The sequence below is a fragment of the Plecotus auritus genome (assembly GCF_963455305.1).
Source record: "Plecotus auritus genome assembly, chromosome: X".
Taxonomy (NCBI): domain Eukaryota; kingdom Metazoa; phylum Chordata; class Mammalia; order Chiroptera; family Vespertilionidae; genus Plecotus; species Plecotus auritus.
In genome coordinates this window covers 12217523-12237092 of record NC_137784.1, presented here as the reverse complement: position 1 = coordinate 12237092, position 19570 = coordinate 12217523, and the positions used below count along the sequence as shown (strand labels likewise).

General features: G+C 41.5%; 1 protein-coding gene across 14 annotated transcripts in view; it reads left to right on the top strand.

Moving 5' to 3' along the window:
* SH3KBP1 (SH3 domain containing kinase binding protein 1) overlaps nucleotides 1-19570 on the top strand; it is a gene marked incomplete at both ends in the record, with an annotated part of 338781 nt that overhangs the window by 147984 nt on the left and 171227 nt on the right. The gene's annotated exons all lie outside the window — the stretch shown is intronic.

Genomic DNA, 19570 nt, shown 5'->3' with positions numbered 1-19570 from the left:
GTTCATTTCTTGAGAAAAAATGAGATTCCCTGTAATTTATAAGCCAGACCTCTTATATTTGAAATTCTGTGCTTCATAGAGTCTTTGCTGGAAAGGGAAGAATCCACTTATGGTCCCAATTTTTCTTGCCATTGTCAGAAACTCCGTGTTGGCTATTTTTGCTCATCAATCTTTATCTGCAACTCTGATGATTTCTTTAGGAAAGATTCTTAAATGTGGCATTATCAGGCAAAAGCATGTATATATTTTATGGGACTTTTAGTTATTGTTATCAAATTGATTTCTTGAAGGCTTGCACCACCACCAGAAGCAGGAAGAATGCTTATTAGTGTTTTAAGCTTGAATTTCTTTGATTACTCGAGTGCTTGAACATTTTTCTCCCGTCATTTGTTCACATTCTTAGCTCTTATATTAAGATTTTTCTATTTTTCTTACTGATTAGTGTATTATTCCTTTGTCATTTATGGAAAATTGTGCTTCTCAGTTTGTTGGCTTTTCATTTTGTTTAAAATAGGTTTTGATGTACAGAAATAGTACATTTTTATGCAGATTAGCATATTCATGTTTTCTTTTATGATTTCTCCGAATAAATCCTCACCTAATTTCTATTCTCCTGACTTCACTTTTTCTTTCTTTTTTTTAATTTATTTTTTTATTGTTGCCCCCCTCCACCCAAGCCTTCACCATCCTATTATCTGTGTCCCTGGGCTATGCATATCTATATATAAGTTCTTTGGTTAATCTCTTCCCATTCCCCTCTGAGATCTGTCAGTCTGTTCCATGCATCTATGTATTGGCTTCATTTTTTACATCTAATTTTTAATCTATAGGAAATTTTGATGTATAGTATGGGGTTACTATGCAAATTGATTTTTATTTTGAAATAGTCACCTCATTTATCATAGAGTGTTATTATATATAAATGCCTTTTTCAGGACTTTTGATTCTGTGTCATTAATTTGATATAAAAAATCACTATTTTTATATCAAGGTAGTTATCTATTATGGCTTTAGAATACATTTTAATATATAGTAGGGCTTTTGTCCTTCCAATTATCACTCTTCATTTTCAAAAATATCTTAGCTATTCTCACTTGTTTATTCTGAAATCCTATTATGAAGTTTTAAAATATTCCATTGCGATTTGGATTTGAATTGCTTTAAAATTATAAGTCAATTTAGAAAGAATTGGCATTTCCCCAACATTTTTGCTTAAAAGTGTTTTACTGTATCATCAAATGGTCTCTATATACAAGTGCATAAATGAAAACCTTTCTCCCCCTTGCTCCTCCTCCCCAAACATCACAGTGAACCAAAATTGCAAATATATCACAAAAATCAAACATGTATCCCCCTTCTGACATCTAAAGAGCTGATTCCAGTGATCCAGGGACATAGGGCTTGCTTACTCTGTTAAGTCAAATGTCAGTGTGGCTTATTTGTACAGTCCTGCTTACTCCTTATAATGTTACTCCTACACAGATTGTGGTTATTGTTGGCTTTAGTAAATAGGATGTTTTTTCCTCTCATATTTTTTCCCTATTTCTGATCCACAGATGAATTTAACTTTTGAATTTTTCTGTTGTAATAGCCCTTTGTGGACTGCTCTTGTTCATTACAAAGTGTTTCCCTTTAATACTAAGGAGAATTCTTAGTGCGTATCATTCACTAGCTTACAGAGGATGGAGAAATGGAAATGACAAAATATTATATTTAAATAAGTCGTTTTATAAACAAAAATTAACTTGGACAGAACTTTACAGTTTATATAGATAGAGAGAGACTGAAAGACTCACTTCTTAGAATAGCCCTGTGAAAGGTAGTAGGAGAAGCATTATTATCAGTCCACTTTAAATATAAGGAAACTGAGGTGGGAAGAAGTGAAAAATGACATACCCAACACACCAATAAAGGCAGACCTAGGAAGTCTGTCTTTTGCTGTCTTCATCTTGCAAAAATATCTGCAGTAATATGAATAATAGTATCAGAGAAGCCTTAGTGAATGGCCAATCTTAAATGAGTATTTTTGGACACTTGTGGCTGTTCTTCATTCTGTTAATATATTTTTCTTTGTATGTGTGTGTGTGTGTGTGTGTGTGTGCATTTGCACACGTTTAGATTTTGATTTTCCTTATTTGATTGTAACTTCCCTGAAGGAAGAAGCCACATCGTATTAATCTTGGAACCAACTTTAGTTATTGCATGGAATTAACTAAACACTCACCCTGTTGAAAACAAGTTCCCAGAAGGCAAACTACCAGAGGGAGAACAGGCTTATTAAGTTCGGTATTTAAGGAGAAGAAGCTGCTGAAATTCCATGATTTAGAGAACTTGTCTTTGGTGACTGAGTGCTGAGGGAGAGAGGAAACATATTAAGTGTCTGTTTTGGAAAGTGGATCATGACAGTAAGTACTGAATCTAGCTCTAGGCCTGATAAAGGGCCATTAGTAGAGAGTGAGAAAGTGAACTACATTTCCAAAGGAGAAAACTTAAACCAGATCTTGAGTAACAAGACTGAAAGCAGTAAGTTATACAGGTAACCGTGTTTGTGAGAAGGCTCTGAAAGGTTTCATGTTTCCTGGTATAATGAGATGAAAGTGGGAGAAAATATCCAGGGTGAGGGAAAGTTTAGAGTTGATGTGATCATTTTAATCTGTATTTGATTTTATAAGCTTCCACAAGGTTTTCTAAATGAAAATATACAAAGCTCAGTTTATTTTACATACAACAATCTATCTGTCTTCTTTTTTTAAAAAAATATATTTTATTGATTTTTTACAGAGAGGAAGGAAGAGTGATAGATAGTCAGAAACATCGATGAGAGAGAAACATCGATCAGCTGCCTCTTGCACACCCCCTACTGGGGATGTGCCCGCAACCAAGTTACATGCCCTTGACCGGAATCGAACCTGGGACCTTTCAGTCCGCAGGCTGACGCTCTATCCACTGAGCCAAACCGGTTTTGGCTATCTGTCTTCTTTTTGTTAGAGTACACGGGTCAGACTTAGCCTTATTTTTTTCCTTCCTGGCTTTTCCCTCTGTAATATTTGAGTGCTCATCGTCACCATTATCAAAGCCAGGGAGAGAAAGTGAAAATATTACTCACAAGAGATGGTCGGGTTATGTGATTGTGTGTTAATTTTGCTTGTCAGGAACCCACTATTTTGAGTTACCAGTGATTAGTATTATGTTTTCACGTTTCAGTCTAAGTAAAATCTATCTGAGTAACCACCTCTGGTTAGCTGGTTGAAGATGCTGGAACTCTGGAGCAAGGAACCTCCCTCCCCCTCACTCTCTCTTGCTTCCTCCTCCCCTCCCTTTCTCCTGTCCCCAGGGCCCATTTGGATGGATTATTCAGTATTGTCATTCCTTACAAAGGAAAATAGTATTTTCACAACGTTTGCTATTGAGTTTTCTCCTTTTTTCTTTTAACCCTTTTCTAGGCCATGGTATTTGACAGATTAAAGCAAGCAAATAAACACAAGCATACTGTTAATAGTGATCTTTTAAAAAACCATTGTTTAGGAAAAAATGATATCAGTTTTTTAATGTTTGACTTACAAAAAACTTTAAAGCAACCCTTTGATAATATCATTGGGAATATATATATATATTTTTTAGAAGTAATTAGCTTCCTTTGCAATTTACTTTTGATGAAATCATTGAGATAAAAGGTAAGAACCTTGAAGTTATGTGCAAAGAGTAAAAGTAATTGAGTTACCAATGTGTCTGGCACTGTGTGGACAGGGACAAGCAAATCAAAATGAGCCAGGAATGGCAATTGTGATTCTATTTTGTACATGTATTTACACTTAAAAAAGTACTTCACACTGTCCTCCTAAGCTTTGGCTTTAGAACTCTGATCTTTCACAGAATTTGTGTACAATTCACAGTCATGTTTAAGAGCCTCCTTTCCTCCTTGCCTCTTTCCTTTCTTCCTTCCCTCTCCCCATGGCTCCTGCTCCACCCCTCTCTCAGTGATGCCTTACTCTTTAAGCCCCACCCCATTCTGAAACAGGTATGTGTATATATGTGCGTATGTTATGTGTTTGTCATTAGCTCTTATTTACATCATGCAGGCTTGACAGGAATAACATGGATCATTGAAATGCAGGGATGCTATCCAGAAACCATTCTGCAGTTTAACTATCAATCTTTTATTAGAAAGGCTTATACAGGGTGGTATTTCACTTTTCTCACGCTCTACTATCCTCTCAGGTGGAGGTGTTTTTAAATTTAAAAATGACCAAACCTAGGTGGCAAGAAGGAAGAGAGAAAGAGAAGCAAGCATCAGTTGGGTGGTTCCACAGGATCAATTTTTTCTCCCTCCACATCTTCATAAATTATGAACTGTATCGATCTATTCATATTGATGTATGAACTCCTTCTATGAAAAGCCCAAGTTGAAGTGGAAAATGGAAAGTGATCATTTATTAGAGCTGACGAATGTCAGCTTTGTATAGAAACAAAACAAACAAAAGCACACAGGCCTGAATGGCCTCCCTTTCAATCTTTAGATTGCATGTGGCCAGAGGCAGCCGGGCCTGGGTAACCAGCAGCATTTGATAGCAGTTGACAAATATCCTGTTGCTTTTCAGTGGCTTAGAGCCTGACTGGAAGTTTGTTGAGGCTGGAAAACCATTGATATTCCTTTTTCTCCCTCATACTTCTGCCCGGGATGGTTCAGAAACTGAGGAGTTATGGGACATACATATAAATGTCAGCTCTACCAGCCCGTAGCCATCTTAGGAAGATCATTTCACCCTTTGAAGCATCAGTTCCTTCATCTGCAGGTTGAAAGGTTGATAGAGAAGTTTCTAGTATTTTTTAGTCCAGGGACCCTTTCTAAAAGTTTTTGTTCCTTTGGGTGACAAATCCCTGTATCTTCATTAGCATATAACTGGTTCTACAGATTAGAGTCACGGTGCTATTTATATATAGTTCTGCAAAGCATTTTAGCCTGTTTACCCTCTTTTTGGCCATTAAGCCTTTTGGAATGTTGAAAAGCATAAGGATCTCATTCTTCTCTTTTAAACCCTTTCCTGGACCCCCAGGAAGGAATATTGGGGTTTATTCTCATTCTATCTGTAGCCTATTTCTCGCTCCTATAGGCTGCAAAGATTTGCTGAAGGAACCAGGTTCCCACATGACCTGTCAGAAGCTTCTGGAAAGCTTTTAGAGTATTCTGATTCTTAGCTGAGAAAGCCCCATGGTGATTTTGTTGAGTAATGAAGTCCAAACAGTGTTTCTGCCTTTGGTAAACCACCCATTCTCACTTACTGCACAGCAGTGCAGCTTCTTTGCTGCACAAGGTTGGCTGGATGGTGAGATGTGGTTCACTTTACATTCAGCTAAGCATGCTGCAGCATCCTAGCTCTCCTTAAGTTTTTTTTTTTTTCATATCACCTCCATGTTTATTTCAATGAATGTGGGATACAACCATTCATGGTAAATTGGATTGAATTGCAAACTCTTGGTGCCAATCATATCCTGCCAACCTTGTTAGATGATGCCTGAAGACTGCTAACTAAGTGGTGTGTTTCTTTTAACATGTTTAATATTTCAAAATAAAGTTTTAATAAAGATATATAAAAAGGAATGAAAAGAGACTTGAACAGATGCCTATACACCCATGTTCATAGCAACATTATTCACAGTAGGCAAAAGGTCGAAGCATCATTCAGCCTTAAAAAGGAAGAAATTCTGACTCATGTTACAAAATGGATGAACCTGAGAACATTATGCCAAGTGAAATAAGCCAATCACAAAAGGACAAATGCTGTATGATTGCTGTATGAGGCACCTAGAATAGTCCGATTCATAGAGACAGAAAGTAGTGGGGTGGTTGCCAGAGGCTGGGGGCAGGGGAATGGTAAGTTCATGTTTAATGGGTATGGTTTCAGTTTGGAAAGATGTAAAAATTCTGGCCATGGATGGTGGTGATGGCTATACAATGATGAGAATGTGCTTAATGCCACTGAACTGTACACTTAAAGGTGGCTAAACTGTTAAGTTTTATGTTATGTATGTTTTACTATAATTAAAAAGGGATCAAGAACAATATGTCAAATACCCTACACCCTCTACCCACTGTGAGCTAAGAAATTTTAAACACTAACAATTACAGTTGACATGTCATATGTTACCCTGTCTCAATTACATTGTGTGTTTTCTTTTTTTGAGGAGTCAAGGATGGCTTGGAAAAGAGAATTCTGTGTCAGGAGAGCTTTCTGCTTTATTTTCCATTTGTACTTGTTGCTAAAGATAAACATACAACAAGCAGGAGATGAACCTCTCCTTTAAAATTAGTGTTTTTGGAAACTTCCAAAAAAATCTATCTAAAATGTTTGTTAGCCATTTGCGCCTTGGTGAACATGGAGAAACAGGCGAAATAACACTTAACTTTCCAGGAAAGAAGAATGATACAGTATATTTGCAACCTTTATCCTCATGGAGTGTGAGTTTTAAACATTTTTGAGGACCTGCTGTGTGCCAAGCGTTGAGTCAGTTGTCAGTTGCCACAATAATGCTGCATAACAAGCAGCCACTAAATCTCAGTGGCATAAGCATTTATTGCTTTGGAGTCTGGAGTCAGTTAGAAGCTAGATAGGTGTGTTTTCTGATTTTGACTGAGCTTTCTCAATGTCTGGAGGTCAGCTGACATTTATCTCGAGCTCAGGTGCATGCCTGGGGAGACTCAAATGCTCCAGCAGGCCAGTTTGAGCACATTTGCATGGCAATGTGAACATGCAACAGAGCCAGTAGGAACATTTGAGTTCTCTCGGGACTTGGGCTCTAAACTGGCACATGGCTACTTCCACTTCACTTTGTTTTCCAAAACAGGTCACATGGTGTGCTACTTTGTCTTTAAAGGAGATACCGTGAAGTCATGTGACAAAGGGCATGGATATATGAGGGGGGAAATTAGGGTGTAAATGTGGTCTGTGGTACACCTGACTCTGCGCAGAGTATTGTAGTCAAGATATCTAGGCCGTCTTCTAACAACCCTGAGAAGATGGTAGTATTGTCCTCATTTTATAGTTGGAAAAAGTGAGGCCCAGAGAGTTCCTGTGACCTATCCAAGGCCACACTTCTAGTGAGTGGTGTAGTTTGAATTGGAACCCAGGTCTATCAGACCTCTTCCTCTGTCCTGCCCCTGCCGATGCCTCCCAGCATGTTGGGTTACTGTCTTTGTGAAAACATCTGCTTTGCCTCTGTGCCTCTATATTTGCCCCCTCACCCCCACTCTTCCTCTTTCTCTGTTTTATTTTGCTGACTCCTCTTCTCCACCTTCTTGAATGCAAGCTATTTTATGCTTCTGTCTTTGGCCTCTTCTCCTGTGTCTACTCACTACTAGGCTCAGCCAATGTCTCAAAGTATACAAGCCCCCAAACATAACCTCTGGGCTGGCCTGCCCTCCTTGTTTTTCTCACCCCTCACCCCCACTTGCAGATACTGTGCTGGTTAGTGGGCTCTTGGCTACAACTCACAGATACCCTGGTTTAACATGGCTTAGGTCGTAAGGAAATGTCTGTCTTGCACAACAGTCCAGGGGCCAGGCAAGCTCCTTGGGGCCCAGGTTTCTTCTCTCTCTGCACCACCTCTTGCTCAATTGGCTTCATGCTGTGGCCAATTAGTGGGCTGATTACAACCAGAGGGGAAAGGACAGTGGGCCTTCTTTTCTTTGAGATTCCTTGGGCAGACCCATCTTTGCCTCTCATTGTGCCACCCTAGCTTATGGCTGCCTATCCATCCCCGAACCCATCCCTGGACGGACCTGGCCCAGATTAGATGTTCTGTGGTAGAAAGGCTGATGAGAGGCAATTGTTATGTCCTCAACTGTCCCCACATGGTTGAGCAGCAGTTTCTTCCACCTGTCAGACTCCTGCTGCTTCTCTTCTGCTTCCCAACCTTCATTTCTTCTCATCAACCTTTCAGGGTCATTTGTAACTCCTCCATAGCCTTCATCATTTCTTTGTTTGTTGTCCTTTACCTTGTTTTTTTTTAAATTAAAAATATATTTTATTGATTTCAGAGAGGAAGGGAGAGGGAGAGAAAGAGAGAAACATCAAAGATGAGAATCACTGATTGGTTGCCTCCTGCACACCCTACACTGGGGATGGAGCCGAAACCTGGGCATGTGCCCCGACAGGGAATCGAACTGTGATCTCCTGGTTCATAGGTTGATTGCTCAACCACTGAGCCATTCCGGCTGGGCCTCTTTCCCTTGTTTTAGAGATCATCACTAAAGGACTGTTCTGGCTGGGCTCTGGGCTAGCTTTTAGTAATCCACAAGGAGGCCAGCTCAGCTGCTGCCCACAGGAGTCTAGGAATGGAGTTTCAAACAGTCCCGGTGGTATGGGCAGGGTGAGAAGAGTGGTTATGCATTGGCTGCTGTGGTGATAGGGGCACCTAAACTAACCCTGCCTCAAAAGCAGTTATCGGGAAGGTGTCTGGGAGGGGGTCACTTCTAAGCCAATTCAACTTTAGCAATGTTTCTTGCTCTTTCTTAAAAACAAAAATCATCCCTGGTCTCTGATTTGGACCTTTTATTTCTCCTTCTATAGATTGGAGGAGGTCCGCAAACCATAATCCATAGGCCAAATTCTGTATTGTCTGTTTTTGTAAATAAAGTTTTATTGGCAAATAGCCACACCCATTTATTTAGATATTATCTATGCCTGCTTTTCCACTGCAACAACAGAGTTAAGTAGTTGCCACGAGACTGTATGGACCTCAAAGCCTATTCTCTGGCCCTTTAGGCAAAGTTTGCCAAGTCCTGCTGCAGAAGAGTAGAAAAACGCAATTCCTGCCCTTCAGGAGGTTTCATCCTGCAAAGGAGACTGACTATAATAAAGCCTGTTGAGGTGAAGATATTTAAATGCTGAAGCAAGTAGTGCAGATAAAAATCAGCTTTGTTGGAGAGATTCATGTGCATTTATTTCTCTTCTTTCTCTGCCATTGCTGTCCTTTCTCCACGAATGACTCTACATTAATTTTCTTGCCTCAAGATTTCTAGATTGACACTTTCTAGATTTATAATTTCTAAATTTACACTTTTCATGACACTCGGTTCCCTCCCTCTGAGGGGAGAGTAAAGGTGCATATCAATTTGGAAAATGCAAAGTCTGAGATGCCATTTTTTAATGTACCTTTGCTACTCTCCCATACTTACAAGGAAAATAGGACTTGCTTGAGTAAATGAGAAACTCCTTTATTTGCTTGGAGCAAGGAGAAAAATGTATGCATCACTAACATTTTTGTTTGGAAAAAAGTCTGCTTAAAAACCTTCCCTTACAAGTACCCAGTCCCTTTGCACTGCTCATTCACCTAGACACCTATCCTTTTCTGGAGGACACCCCTCTAGAGGGGCCTTGGCGACAGAGCCATTTGCAGACCCTAGAGCAGTGGTTCTCAACCTTTCTAATGCCGCGACCCTTTAATACAGTTCCTCGTGTTGTGGTGACCCCCAACAATAAAATGATTTTCATTGCTACTTCCTAACTGTAATTTTGCTGCTGTTATGAATCATAATGTAAATATCTGTGTGTTTCCCGATGGTCTTAGGCTCTACAGCAGCGGTTCTCAACCTGTGGGTTGCAACCCACAGGTTGAGAACCACTAGCAGGGGTCACCTAAGACCATCGGAAAACACAGATATTTACATTACGATTCATAACAGTAGCAAAATTACAGTTATGAAGTAGCAACGAAAATCATTTTATGGTTGGGGGTCACCACAACACGAGGAACTGTATTAAAGGGTCGCGGCATTAGAAAGGTTGAGAACCACTGCCCTAGAGGAAGTCAAGCCCACAGGAATGGGCTTTGTTGTCCTGATGACCACGAAACCACCCACACGGTGAGACAGCTTTTTCTGTCATTGTGCTGTTTAGACCTCACTGCTCTTTTGATTTTTATGTGAGTTGTACATATCCTTATAGAATCATCCTGAGTGTTCTTAGACTTATTATAAAAATAATACTTAGTGTAAAAAATTAAAGGAAAATCATGGCATGGAGAATAACATAAAATTCCTTCCCCTGGTCATACACCCAGGAGCACTCCATACATTTATACTAGGGTGAACCATAAGAAATCGCAGAGATTCGACCACAAAAATGTCAATTTCAGATGGTACAGTGTAATCTAAGTGATACAGACTATTGGTATTTAAGAAAATACAGATGGGATCATACTATTTACGCTGTATTGCAGTTAGTTCTGTTAGATTGAAGAGAATCTTGGAAACGTGACAGTATTAGTTCATTGGGAGTGACACCACCTCTCATAGTCCATGTGTAGTAGATATCCGATGACTTGACCAACCAGTTCCTTTCTCAGAGGACATTTAGGATGATTCCTGTGTTTCACTTTTCTGAATAATGTAGCAGTGAACATGATGCATATATCTTGGCACATGTCATGTAAGTTATCGAGTATAGCTTAGGAAAAGTGGAATTGCATTTTTCTTGATTTAAAAAAATGTTTTGAAGAATTTGTCAGCTGGCTCCAGTCTCAGTTGGACTTACTAACCTCAGGGTCCTTCATCCTCTACTGAAAGCACAAAGATGGGACCATAGTGGAAGTCAGGCCACCCCTCTAGGCAAAACCTGTACAGTTATAAACATTGGTATAAACGTCCCTCCCTTCATGAAACATTTGTGCGCTCACTGCCCAGCAGGCTCTGGGGACATGAAGGCAAACAATGACAATGCAACTATCTAGAAAGAGTGTATATAAAGATATGTGGGTACATGGAAGCCCAAGTAACTTCTTTATCCCTGGCTGGGGGTTGGAGGGGATGGGCCTTGGAGTGCATTCTGGAACTTTACTAGCTAGCAAAGGGAGAAAAATGTAGGGCTTTATTGCAGGTGGGATGTAGAGGCAGTGGCAGGTGTCAACCTGCAAAAGAGTTGTGCTGGCCTTTGTGCAAGGGAACCAGAGCATTGAGCTCAGCTGAGCCAAGGTGCCAGATGACAGAGTGGGGCTCTTGCCAGCCCCTGACCCGGGTAATAAGAGGGCACTTGGCAAGCAGCCTCCTGAATGCTGTGCCACACAACCATTCGTGGATCAGAACCTATTAAGTTGCCCAATATGGTTCTTTTGTCATTATGTGCTGCTCCAAAACCCATAAAACATTCCAGTGTAGTGTCCAAATGTTATGTTTGCTGCTTTATTTTACATGTATAATCCCCTTTGTTGCTTTGTGTTTCCTTGCAAACCATAATCTTGAAAAGAGGGATTAAGAGTTAACTTTTTTTTAAAAAAATTGCCGTGGAACCTGTTTGCCAGTCTCTTGAAGTCTGTGGACCCCTCCTCAGTGTAATGTTTATAAATGAATAAAATCAAATCCATAGAATTACAAAGGAAACCAATTATACTGAAATACACTTTTCAAAATGTTGCAAAAACATAGTAATACATATTCCTTATTGACTCATTAATAGCAAGATCCAGCACTGGGTCTAGAAGTTATCATAATTTTGAAATAGGGATGAGTGTAAAATGATATTTTAAGATAACTGCAACAACCATGATGTGCAATGAAAATAACTATCCCTGTGATGGGAAATATATAAAATCCACAGGTGCTGCTAATACCAGTGTCGTTTGTTGCCTATGTGTACAGTGGAAAGAAAGGCCAGATTTCAGTGAGAGGACAGTAAAAATAAAGATATAATTTCCTTTCCATCTAAGTTTAGATCCCCTGAATTCTATCCAGGGACTCCACTTAAGAGCCTCTGCTTTTATTTTATTTTATTTTATTTTATTTTTAAATATATTTTTATTGACTTCAGAGTACAAGGGAGAGGGAGAGAGAGATAGAAATATCAATGATGAGAGAGAATCATTGATTGGCTGCCTCCTGCATGCCCCACACTGGGGATCGAGCCTGCAACCCAGGAATGTGCCCTTGACCAGAATTGAACCCTGGACCCTTCAGTCCGCAGGCCGACATCCCCAGTGTGGGGTGTGTAGGAGGCAGCTGATCAATGATTCTCTCTCATCATTGATGTCTCTCTCTCTCTCTCTCCCTCTCCCTTCCTCTCTGAAATAAATAAAAATATATTTAAAAAAATAATAGGCAAGAGAAATGGACCCCAGATGAGGGTCTTTAGGATATTTCTAGAACCCTTGTCACAATTCCTAATATGCATGTGCTAACATACACCACATCATCTTTCCTCTTCTTGTTCCCTCCCTGCTTCCCCCTTAATGGTAAAAGTTAGGAGTCTGATAGGTCCATTTGTCAGCAGCAAAGTTTGAGAATGCCTTTAAAAATAGATATGTTAGAGGGAATATGTTGAATAGAAGGGAGAAATCTTGTTTATGCTCAACAAATAACTTATATTTAGAATCTTCCTTCAGTTTTCCCTTTGAAATTCTGTATTCTAATTTCACTTGAATGATTCTGCATGGAGCATTTAAAAGTAGATCAAACAAAACTCTATAAATATGTCGAGTTCTTTTGGGCATTTTGCCCAAGTCAGCCTTGCTGAAGCAGAGAAAAGCAATGAGCTTTATGGATCAGATTTTCTCCTCTGAACATCCAGACTGCCTCCCCAGGGAGATGGTGGCCTGGGCCAGGGGAGTCAGACAGAGACACAGGGACACTTTGGAGAAATGTCCCCAGGAGAAATGTCCTGCTGTGGGTCAGGTCACTTGGATTAGGGGGCATGCTGAAAGGCCAAAACCAACCCCTGGGCCCAGCCTAAGAAAAGGGGAAACCAGAAGGCCATTTATACATATTGCTGGCTTTGTTGTTCTGTGAGGTTCCTTTATCTCACTCTGATGGGAAGAGAAGTCTGGTGAAAAGAATAGTGGTTGAACTGGTATAATTAACAAAGCCACCTTTTAACATATTCATGAATGTAAAGACAATTGGAAAAAAGGGAGGAGTCATGGGGCAGCAAGCCTTTCAGTAAAGTAGGTCTGTCCCCATCATTCCAATTTTATACTTGAAAAAACTGGGCAAAGAGCCATGAAGTAGGTAGGCCACATGAGGTGATCACAATGCTGGGACCACTGGCTCATCTGTCTCTGCATGTCATGAGGCCCAGGATTCTCTCTGTGCTATCAACGTGGACCACATGTTATGAGCTGTATATTCAGAGTGTGTGTGTCCTTCCACACAGCCAATTCACACCCCATTTTTATAACACGGTTGAGGTGGAGGACAACATGGTTGGAGGAGTTCTTCATGCTCATGACACCAAAACGATAGATGTGACTTCTAAGGAAACATCTGGTGACAGTGTTAACATTGAAAATATCCATATGCTGCTTCTCTTTGTGGAAACTCAGTTTATTGAATGGATGGCCCCTTTCTGTATTTCACTGGTAGCAAAAACTCAATTTTTGGGGTCATATGTTAATGGACTGATTTTAAGATTGTTTTCAATGGCTTCTTTAAACAGGACATTAGACTCTGAAGTTTCTTGGACTGAGGAAGGACTAGATCAGGGATTTGTGACCCTCCCGATGTTTCTACACATGTGGCACTTAGGCTCACAGATGGATTGAGAGTGGGCATTTGTCATAAAGTAGCATCCACATAACCATTGTGAGGCATATGTGGGTGCTGGCAAATGAGTCACATTTGTTTTTTTTTTTGGTCTTAATTTTTTGATTTATTAATTTGAGAAAGACAGACATCAGTTTGTTGTTCCACTTTTTTATGCACTGGTGGCCTGGTGCACGAAATTTGTGCACATTAAAAGGGGATTAATTAGAGGAAATAATTTAATATTGCTATTTGCCCTTTCTCTATAATAGAAGTATCAGAGATGAAAGAAAATTAGTAAAATGTATATGAAAACCTTCCTCCTGTCAGAGTCTGGGGCACACCACAGGACCCAGAGTCAAGTCCCCACCCACATGCTCCTCAAAATCGCGTGAGACCCAGACCTGGCTGCCCCCCCCCCCCTCATTGGGATAGATCCAGATCTGGCTAGTCCCACCCTTGTCAAGCCCCGCTGGGCAGGGAACATAGCCTCAGGTTCCCTGGCCCGGCGCCAGGATGGGGGGCATGGCCTGAGGTCCCTCAGCCCAGACCGGGGTGGGGGGGCATGACTTGAGGTCCCCCATCAAGCCCCGCCAGGTGTGGGACATGGCCTGAAATCCCCTGTCAAGCCCCACTGGGTGGGGGGCATGGCCTGAGGTCCCCTGTCAAGCCCCGCCATGCGGTGGGTGCACAGCCTCAGGTCCCCTGGCCCAGCAGCGGGAGGGGGAACAGCCTCAGGTCCCCTGTCAAGCCCCATCAGTAGGGGGGTGCAGCCTCAGGTCCTCCCTGAGTGGGGGGCATGACCTGAGTTCCCCCGACCCAGCACTGGGGGTGCACCTTGAGGTCCCCTGTCAAGCTCCACCAGGCAGGGGGGCGCAGCCTCAGGTCCCCTGGCTCAGTGCTGAGGCGGGGGGTGAAGCCTGAGGTCCCCCAGCCTGGTGCCTGGGTGGGGGGCGTGGCCTGAAGTCCCCTGTCAAGCCCCACCTGGTGGGGGGCGTGGCCTGAGGTCCCCTGGCCTGTTGCTGGGGCCGGGGGAGCAGCCTGAGATCCCCTAGCCTAGCACCAGGACGGGAAGTGCACCTTGAGGTCCCCCGTTAAGCCCTGCTGGGTGGGGGGCGTGGCCTAAGGTCCCATCAAGCCCCTCGGGGCGGAGGAGGGTGTAGCCTCAGGTCCCTGCTGATTGCTTGTTAAGGCTCCTTATGGGAACTTGGCCTCAGCTGTGGGTGCAGCCATCTTTGTGACAGAGTGATGGTTAATTAGCATATTCCCTCTTTATTAGATAGGATTCATTGGTTGATTTTTTTTTTTTTTAATCCTCACCTTAGGAAATGCCCAGATAGAGGAGGGAGGGAATGAGGGAGAGAGAGAGGGAGAGAGGGAGAGAGAAACATTTACTGCTTGCCTCCTGCACCAGTCCTGACCAGGGATCAAACCCAAAACCTAGGTATGTGCTCTGACCGGGAACTCAACCCACCACCTTTTTGTGTACAGGATGATATTCCAACCAACTGAGCCACCCAGCCAGGGCTCATTGGTTGATTCTTGCATGTGCCCTGACCAGAGATCGAACCTGTAAACTTGGCATATTAGGATGACGCTCTAACCAACTGAGCTACCTTGCCAGGGCTTGCATTTGTTGACAAAAGTGTGCATGAAAGTGTTGAAAGGTGTCAGAGCGGAAAGGGTGGAGACAAACATATACATTGACACTCAGAGATAATTGAAATACACTGGGATGAGGGCAGAGCTAGAGAACAACAGTGGTTGTTAGGGGAACCCAGAGAAAGGGCCCTTGTGGCTGAGCATATGTGCATGTTTGAATGAGTGAGTGAGTGTGAGTGAGCTCCAATGGACTCAGGGCCCCTCCACTGCCAGGAGGGACATGGCTGCCTGGGCTGTGTGGTCTGAGGAGTCAGTCCAGGGAAAATGATCCTGGGTTGGTAACTGGGAGAATATTGTGGGGCTCCTTGGGGTTCTTTAACAGTGTCTCATCAGAATAATTAGTGTGGGCTACAGGTGTGGAGCTTTTTCTGGGCTCACACTTCCCACTGTCTTTATGGACCATCCACAGTCAGTTCACAGCCCCCTTGTCATTTAGCTTGTGACAACTACCTTTCTGCCTGATAATATTGGTATTTATTTACTTGGAAAATAAGACTAACTTTACTATTAATGTCATAAAAATGTGATCAGAAGGATGTTTCATAATAGAAAATAATTGTTTTAATAGGTGACTGTAATGTTTTAAAAATTGTGTGTTACACGCCCTTTGTAAAAACAAATTTTGTGCAGAAACATTTAAATGAGTCTCTCTTTACACTCTCCCAACGCTTTGTCCAAAAATACCACTGTTACATTGGAATGTACTCTTCCATACCATTTTCTGTGCTAATACAAGTATGTTCGGGCATACATACCCTTGCTCTCATTTACTTAATGATGTCTGGCCATCACATATTAGTTGAATGTTGAATGAATCCACTTATTCTTTTATAAATATTTGTTGAATGCATACTCTATGCTAGGTTGTGGGTGATCAGGAGTAAATAGGAGTCCATGGTGGAGGTTATAGAGTGAGGATGTGTGTGTGTTTACAATGTTGGGCTTATATTGTACATATTATGTGACTTGGTCTTTGAACTTAATGTATTATGGACATCTTTTACATGTTAGTATACATAGAGCTGCTTGCTCTATTTAATGGCTGTTTCATTTTCCACATGATTTATATAGCCTTTCCCTCCTAGTGGATATTCAGGATGTTTCCTGTGTAGATCTCTGTGCATGTATGCATTTGCTGTTAGAAACAGTGCTGCCCTGAACAGTTGCATACATATAGCTTTACCTCCTTAAAACATGTCTTTTCTATCTTTTAAGAGGACTAAATTTAAAATCAAATATACATAGTTTTTTATTCAGATATACAGGTTGTCCCAACAAATGTATACACACCAAATGATTATAAAGTCAGTGTTTATTAATATATAGTTCATTTTCAAAATTTAAAAGAATCTATAGAAATGAATAATTTTTTTCGATGCCTATTTTCAAACTGATGACCATTCTGGTCCAGGCACCACTGACAACATGAAGCAATGGAATCGCAAACATCAAGAATCATTTTGTGCACTATTTGTGTACTATAAACTTTATCTTGTACATATCCCCATAAAAAAAAAAAAGTCTAGTGGCACTTTAGGATAAATTTTCTTTGTTCAAAGCTTAGTTTGGATTTACCCATTATTTCAAATCAGTTAAACCTGAAAAGGAGTGAAAATTAAGTGGAGTTACCAGCTGTTAAAAGTGTCTATACATTTTTGGGGGACACCCTATATATGTTGTCTACCTACTTCTTTGAGGAAAGTCAAGACTGGCTAGTAAACATCAATGAAATGCCAAGAGAGGAAAAAATGGAAAATGACATCAAGAGCTTCCTTAAATTTAAGATAGACGGAAGCAACTGAAATGCAGTGTCTCCACATCAACAGCCCCCCTGAAGTGGGCTTTAGGTTGGGTAGAACTGGAAAACAAGATTGAAACTGATGTGTAGAAGTTGAGGCCTGGAAGAGCAGCAGTCCAGGAGTTTGATAGTTATCTGTGATGAGAAAGCCCTGGTGAAGACCTAAGGCTATGTTATATAGTGTTGCAGAAAGCAGTTAAGTGCAGATCACAGAGAATTTGGGACAAGATTGGAGCTGAATTGGTTCATCCAGCATTGAAGGGAGAGCTCTGAACTCAGTCCAAGGACATACTGCCACTTACTAGCTTGGTAACCTCGGGTGAGTCACCGAGCCCCAATTCCCACTTTTGCAAAAATGATTGCTCATTCAGGCTCCTTTCTTTTTCTTTTGAACTTATGTATTTGGCAGGATGTGATAAGAGTGATGGGTATCAGAAGTGCTTTAGAGAAGATGGAAGCTATCCCAGTGCCAGAGGGAGTAGCTGTTTCTGCTTGGGGTCTGATTAGGTGGCCTTTACCACAGCAACCTCTGGATGCCTCCTGTAAAAACTCACTTTTCTTTCTTTTTTTTTTTTTAATCATCATCCCAGGATATTTTTTCCATTGATTATTTTAGAGAGATTGGAAAGAAGGGAGGGAAGAGAGAGGGAGGGAGGGAGGGAAGGAGAGAGAAAGAAAGAGAGAGAGAGAAACGATGTGAGAGAGACACATCAATTGGTTGCCCTGACCAGAGCTGGGGATCTAACCTGCGACCCAGGTACATGTCCTTGATCAGGAATTGAACCCACAAACATTCAGTATACGGGCCACCATTGAGCCACGCCAGTTAGGGCAGGGATCAGTTTTCTTAATCCTGTATGTTGGCAGTGTGCCTCATAAAACTTTATGCCACTAATTGAATAGCCTTCTTGGAGGCTTTTTCAGAAATATTGACTAGTCTGGCAGAGTAAATGTATCATTCTTCCTAATACCAAACAAAGCTTTATAGAAGTCTGATGCAAAGATTTGGTTCTAGAGAAATCTGATTATTCTGTTCCCGGTCCGGAATCTGCTAGCTTAGTCTTTTCTTGAAGAATATATCACTCTCTCTTTTGCCATTGGATTAGATGCTACTTTTTACAGAGGTTTTTGTGAATATTGAACTTGCATACAACTGTAAGTTTTGTGAGTTCAGCTAACAGTAGGTCTTATTTTAAGTCAGTTCAGTCAGGAATTTGGTGACTTCTGTGGTTATGAGTGTTGGGTTCCAGACATTTGTCATGTTTGTTTGTTTTTGTATTCAGATTTTTTATCTGAAGCGTTTGCTTTTAACATAATATCTAGCAAATAAAGCTCTTAAAGATTTATAGTAGAAATTCATCTTAAGGGGGGTACAAGAGTCACCAGGACCAGGTTATGGGTGCCAGCATCACTTTGTCATCTAGACTTCCTTAGCTAGAATGAGAACTCTGTATCCTTTATGATGCACAGTGCTTGATTGGTCATCTGTTGTGTTGGAAACCATGGAATAGTGGTGGAGTTCTTTGCACTGGGGTACCACACTTTCTGACTTGTTTCCTGGGAAAAGCCAGTTGGGTGGGTCCTCTGTCCATGGGAGAGCCTATTCTGCCTGCTGACAATGCTGTTAGCACCTGGAAATTGGCCTGAACAAATCAGCATTTGTTCTCATCAAGATCAGACAGCTTGCAATCTTGTACAAAGGGGTGGAGTATATTCTTGTAGTTGCCAAAGATGTGATTAGACAAGATATTGATTCTGAACTTCTGCCCTCTTCCCTCTGTTCAACTCTGTTCTTCCTTAGTGGGGTTCAGGCAGAGAAAAATGGAACATAAAGAACTAGGCCAGTGGCTTTTGAAAAATATTGATCAGTGAGCACATCAGATGTAGCAAAGACCTTCCCTTTTGTATGATCAGTGAGCACATCAGATGTAGCGAAGACCTTCCCTTTTGTATGATCAGTGAGCACATCAGATGTAGCAAAGACCTTCCCTTTTGTTTGCGTGGGGCCCTTAATGGGGCCTATGATCACCCCTAGAGGGATTTGCTTTCTCAGGGAAAAGATTAGAAAAGAAAAGAATTCCTATAGACAGTGTCCAAAAATAATGTAAGCATTTCTAAATGTTTCCTTGAAGTTGATGATCCCTTTGGTTTTCTAGGCCATGTGGTGGCAGGAAGGAATGAATGATGTGAGGTGGTCAGCTTTAAGCGACAAACTTCTGAGCAATGCTGGTCTCAGTTCCTCTCTCCTAGTCACCTATGCCCAGCTTGGGCCCCCACTGCTGTCTGTCTCTCTGTCTCCCCCACTCCCCTACCCATCACACATACCACATGCATGTTTTTTCTCCCCACAATGCATATCTGTGGTGTGGATACTTGTGTCTGTACTTGAACCAGCTCTAAATCAGGGAGGGCCTCCCAGTGGGGCCACATTGGGTGAGTGAGATGCTATAACCTTGAGTGTCTTCTGGTCAAGTGAAGTGTGGTCCTGGCTTTTATCTTGATTTGCCTGCAGTTTGTTCTATGTAAGCATCCAGGGATCCTGTTAATGGATCCCCTGGGAACAGAGGGAAGAGGACAGAAGTAGATTTGTTGAACCCCTGGGG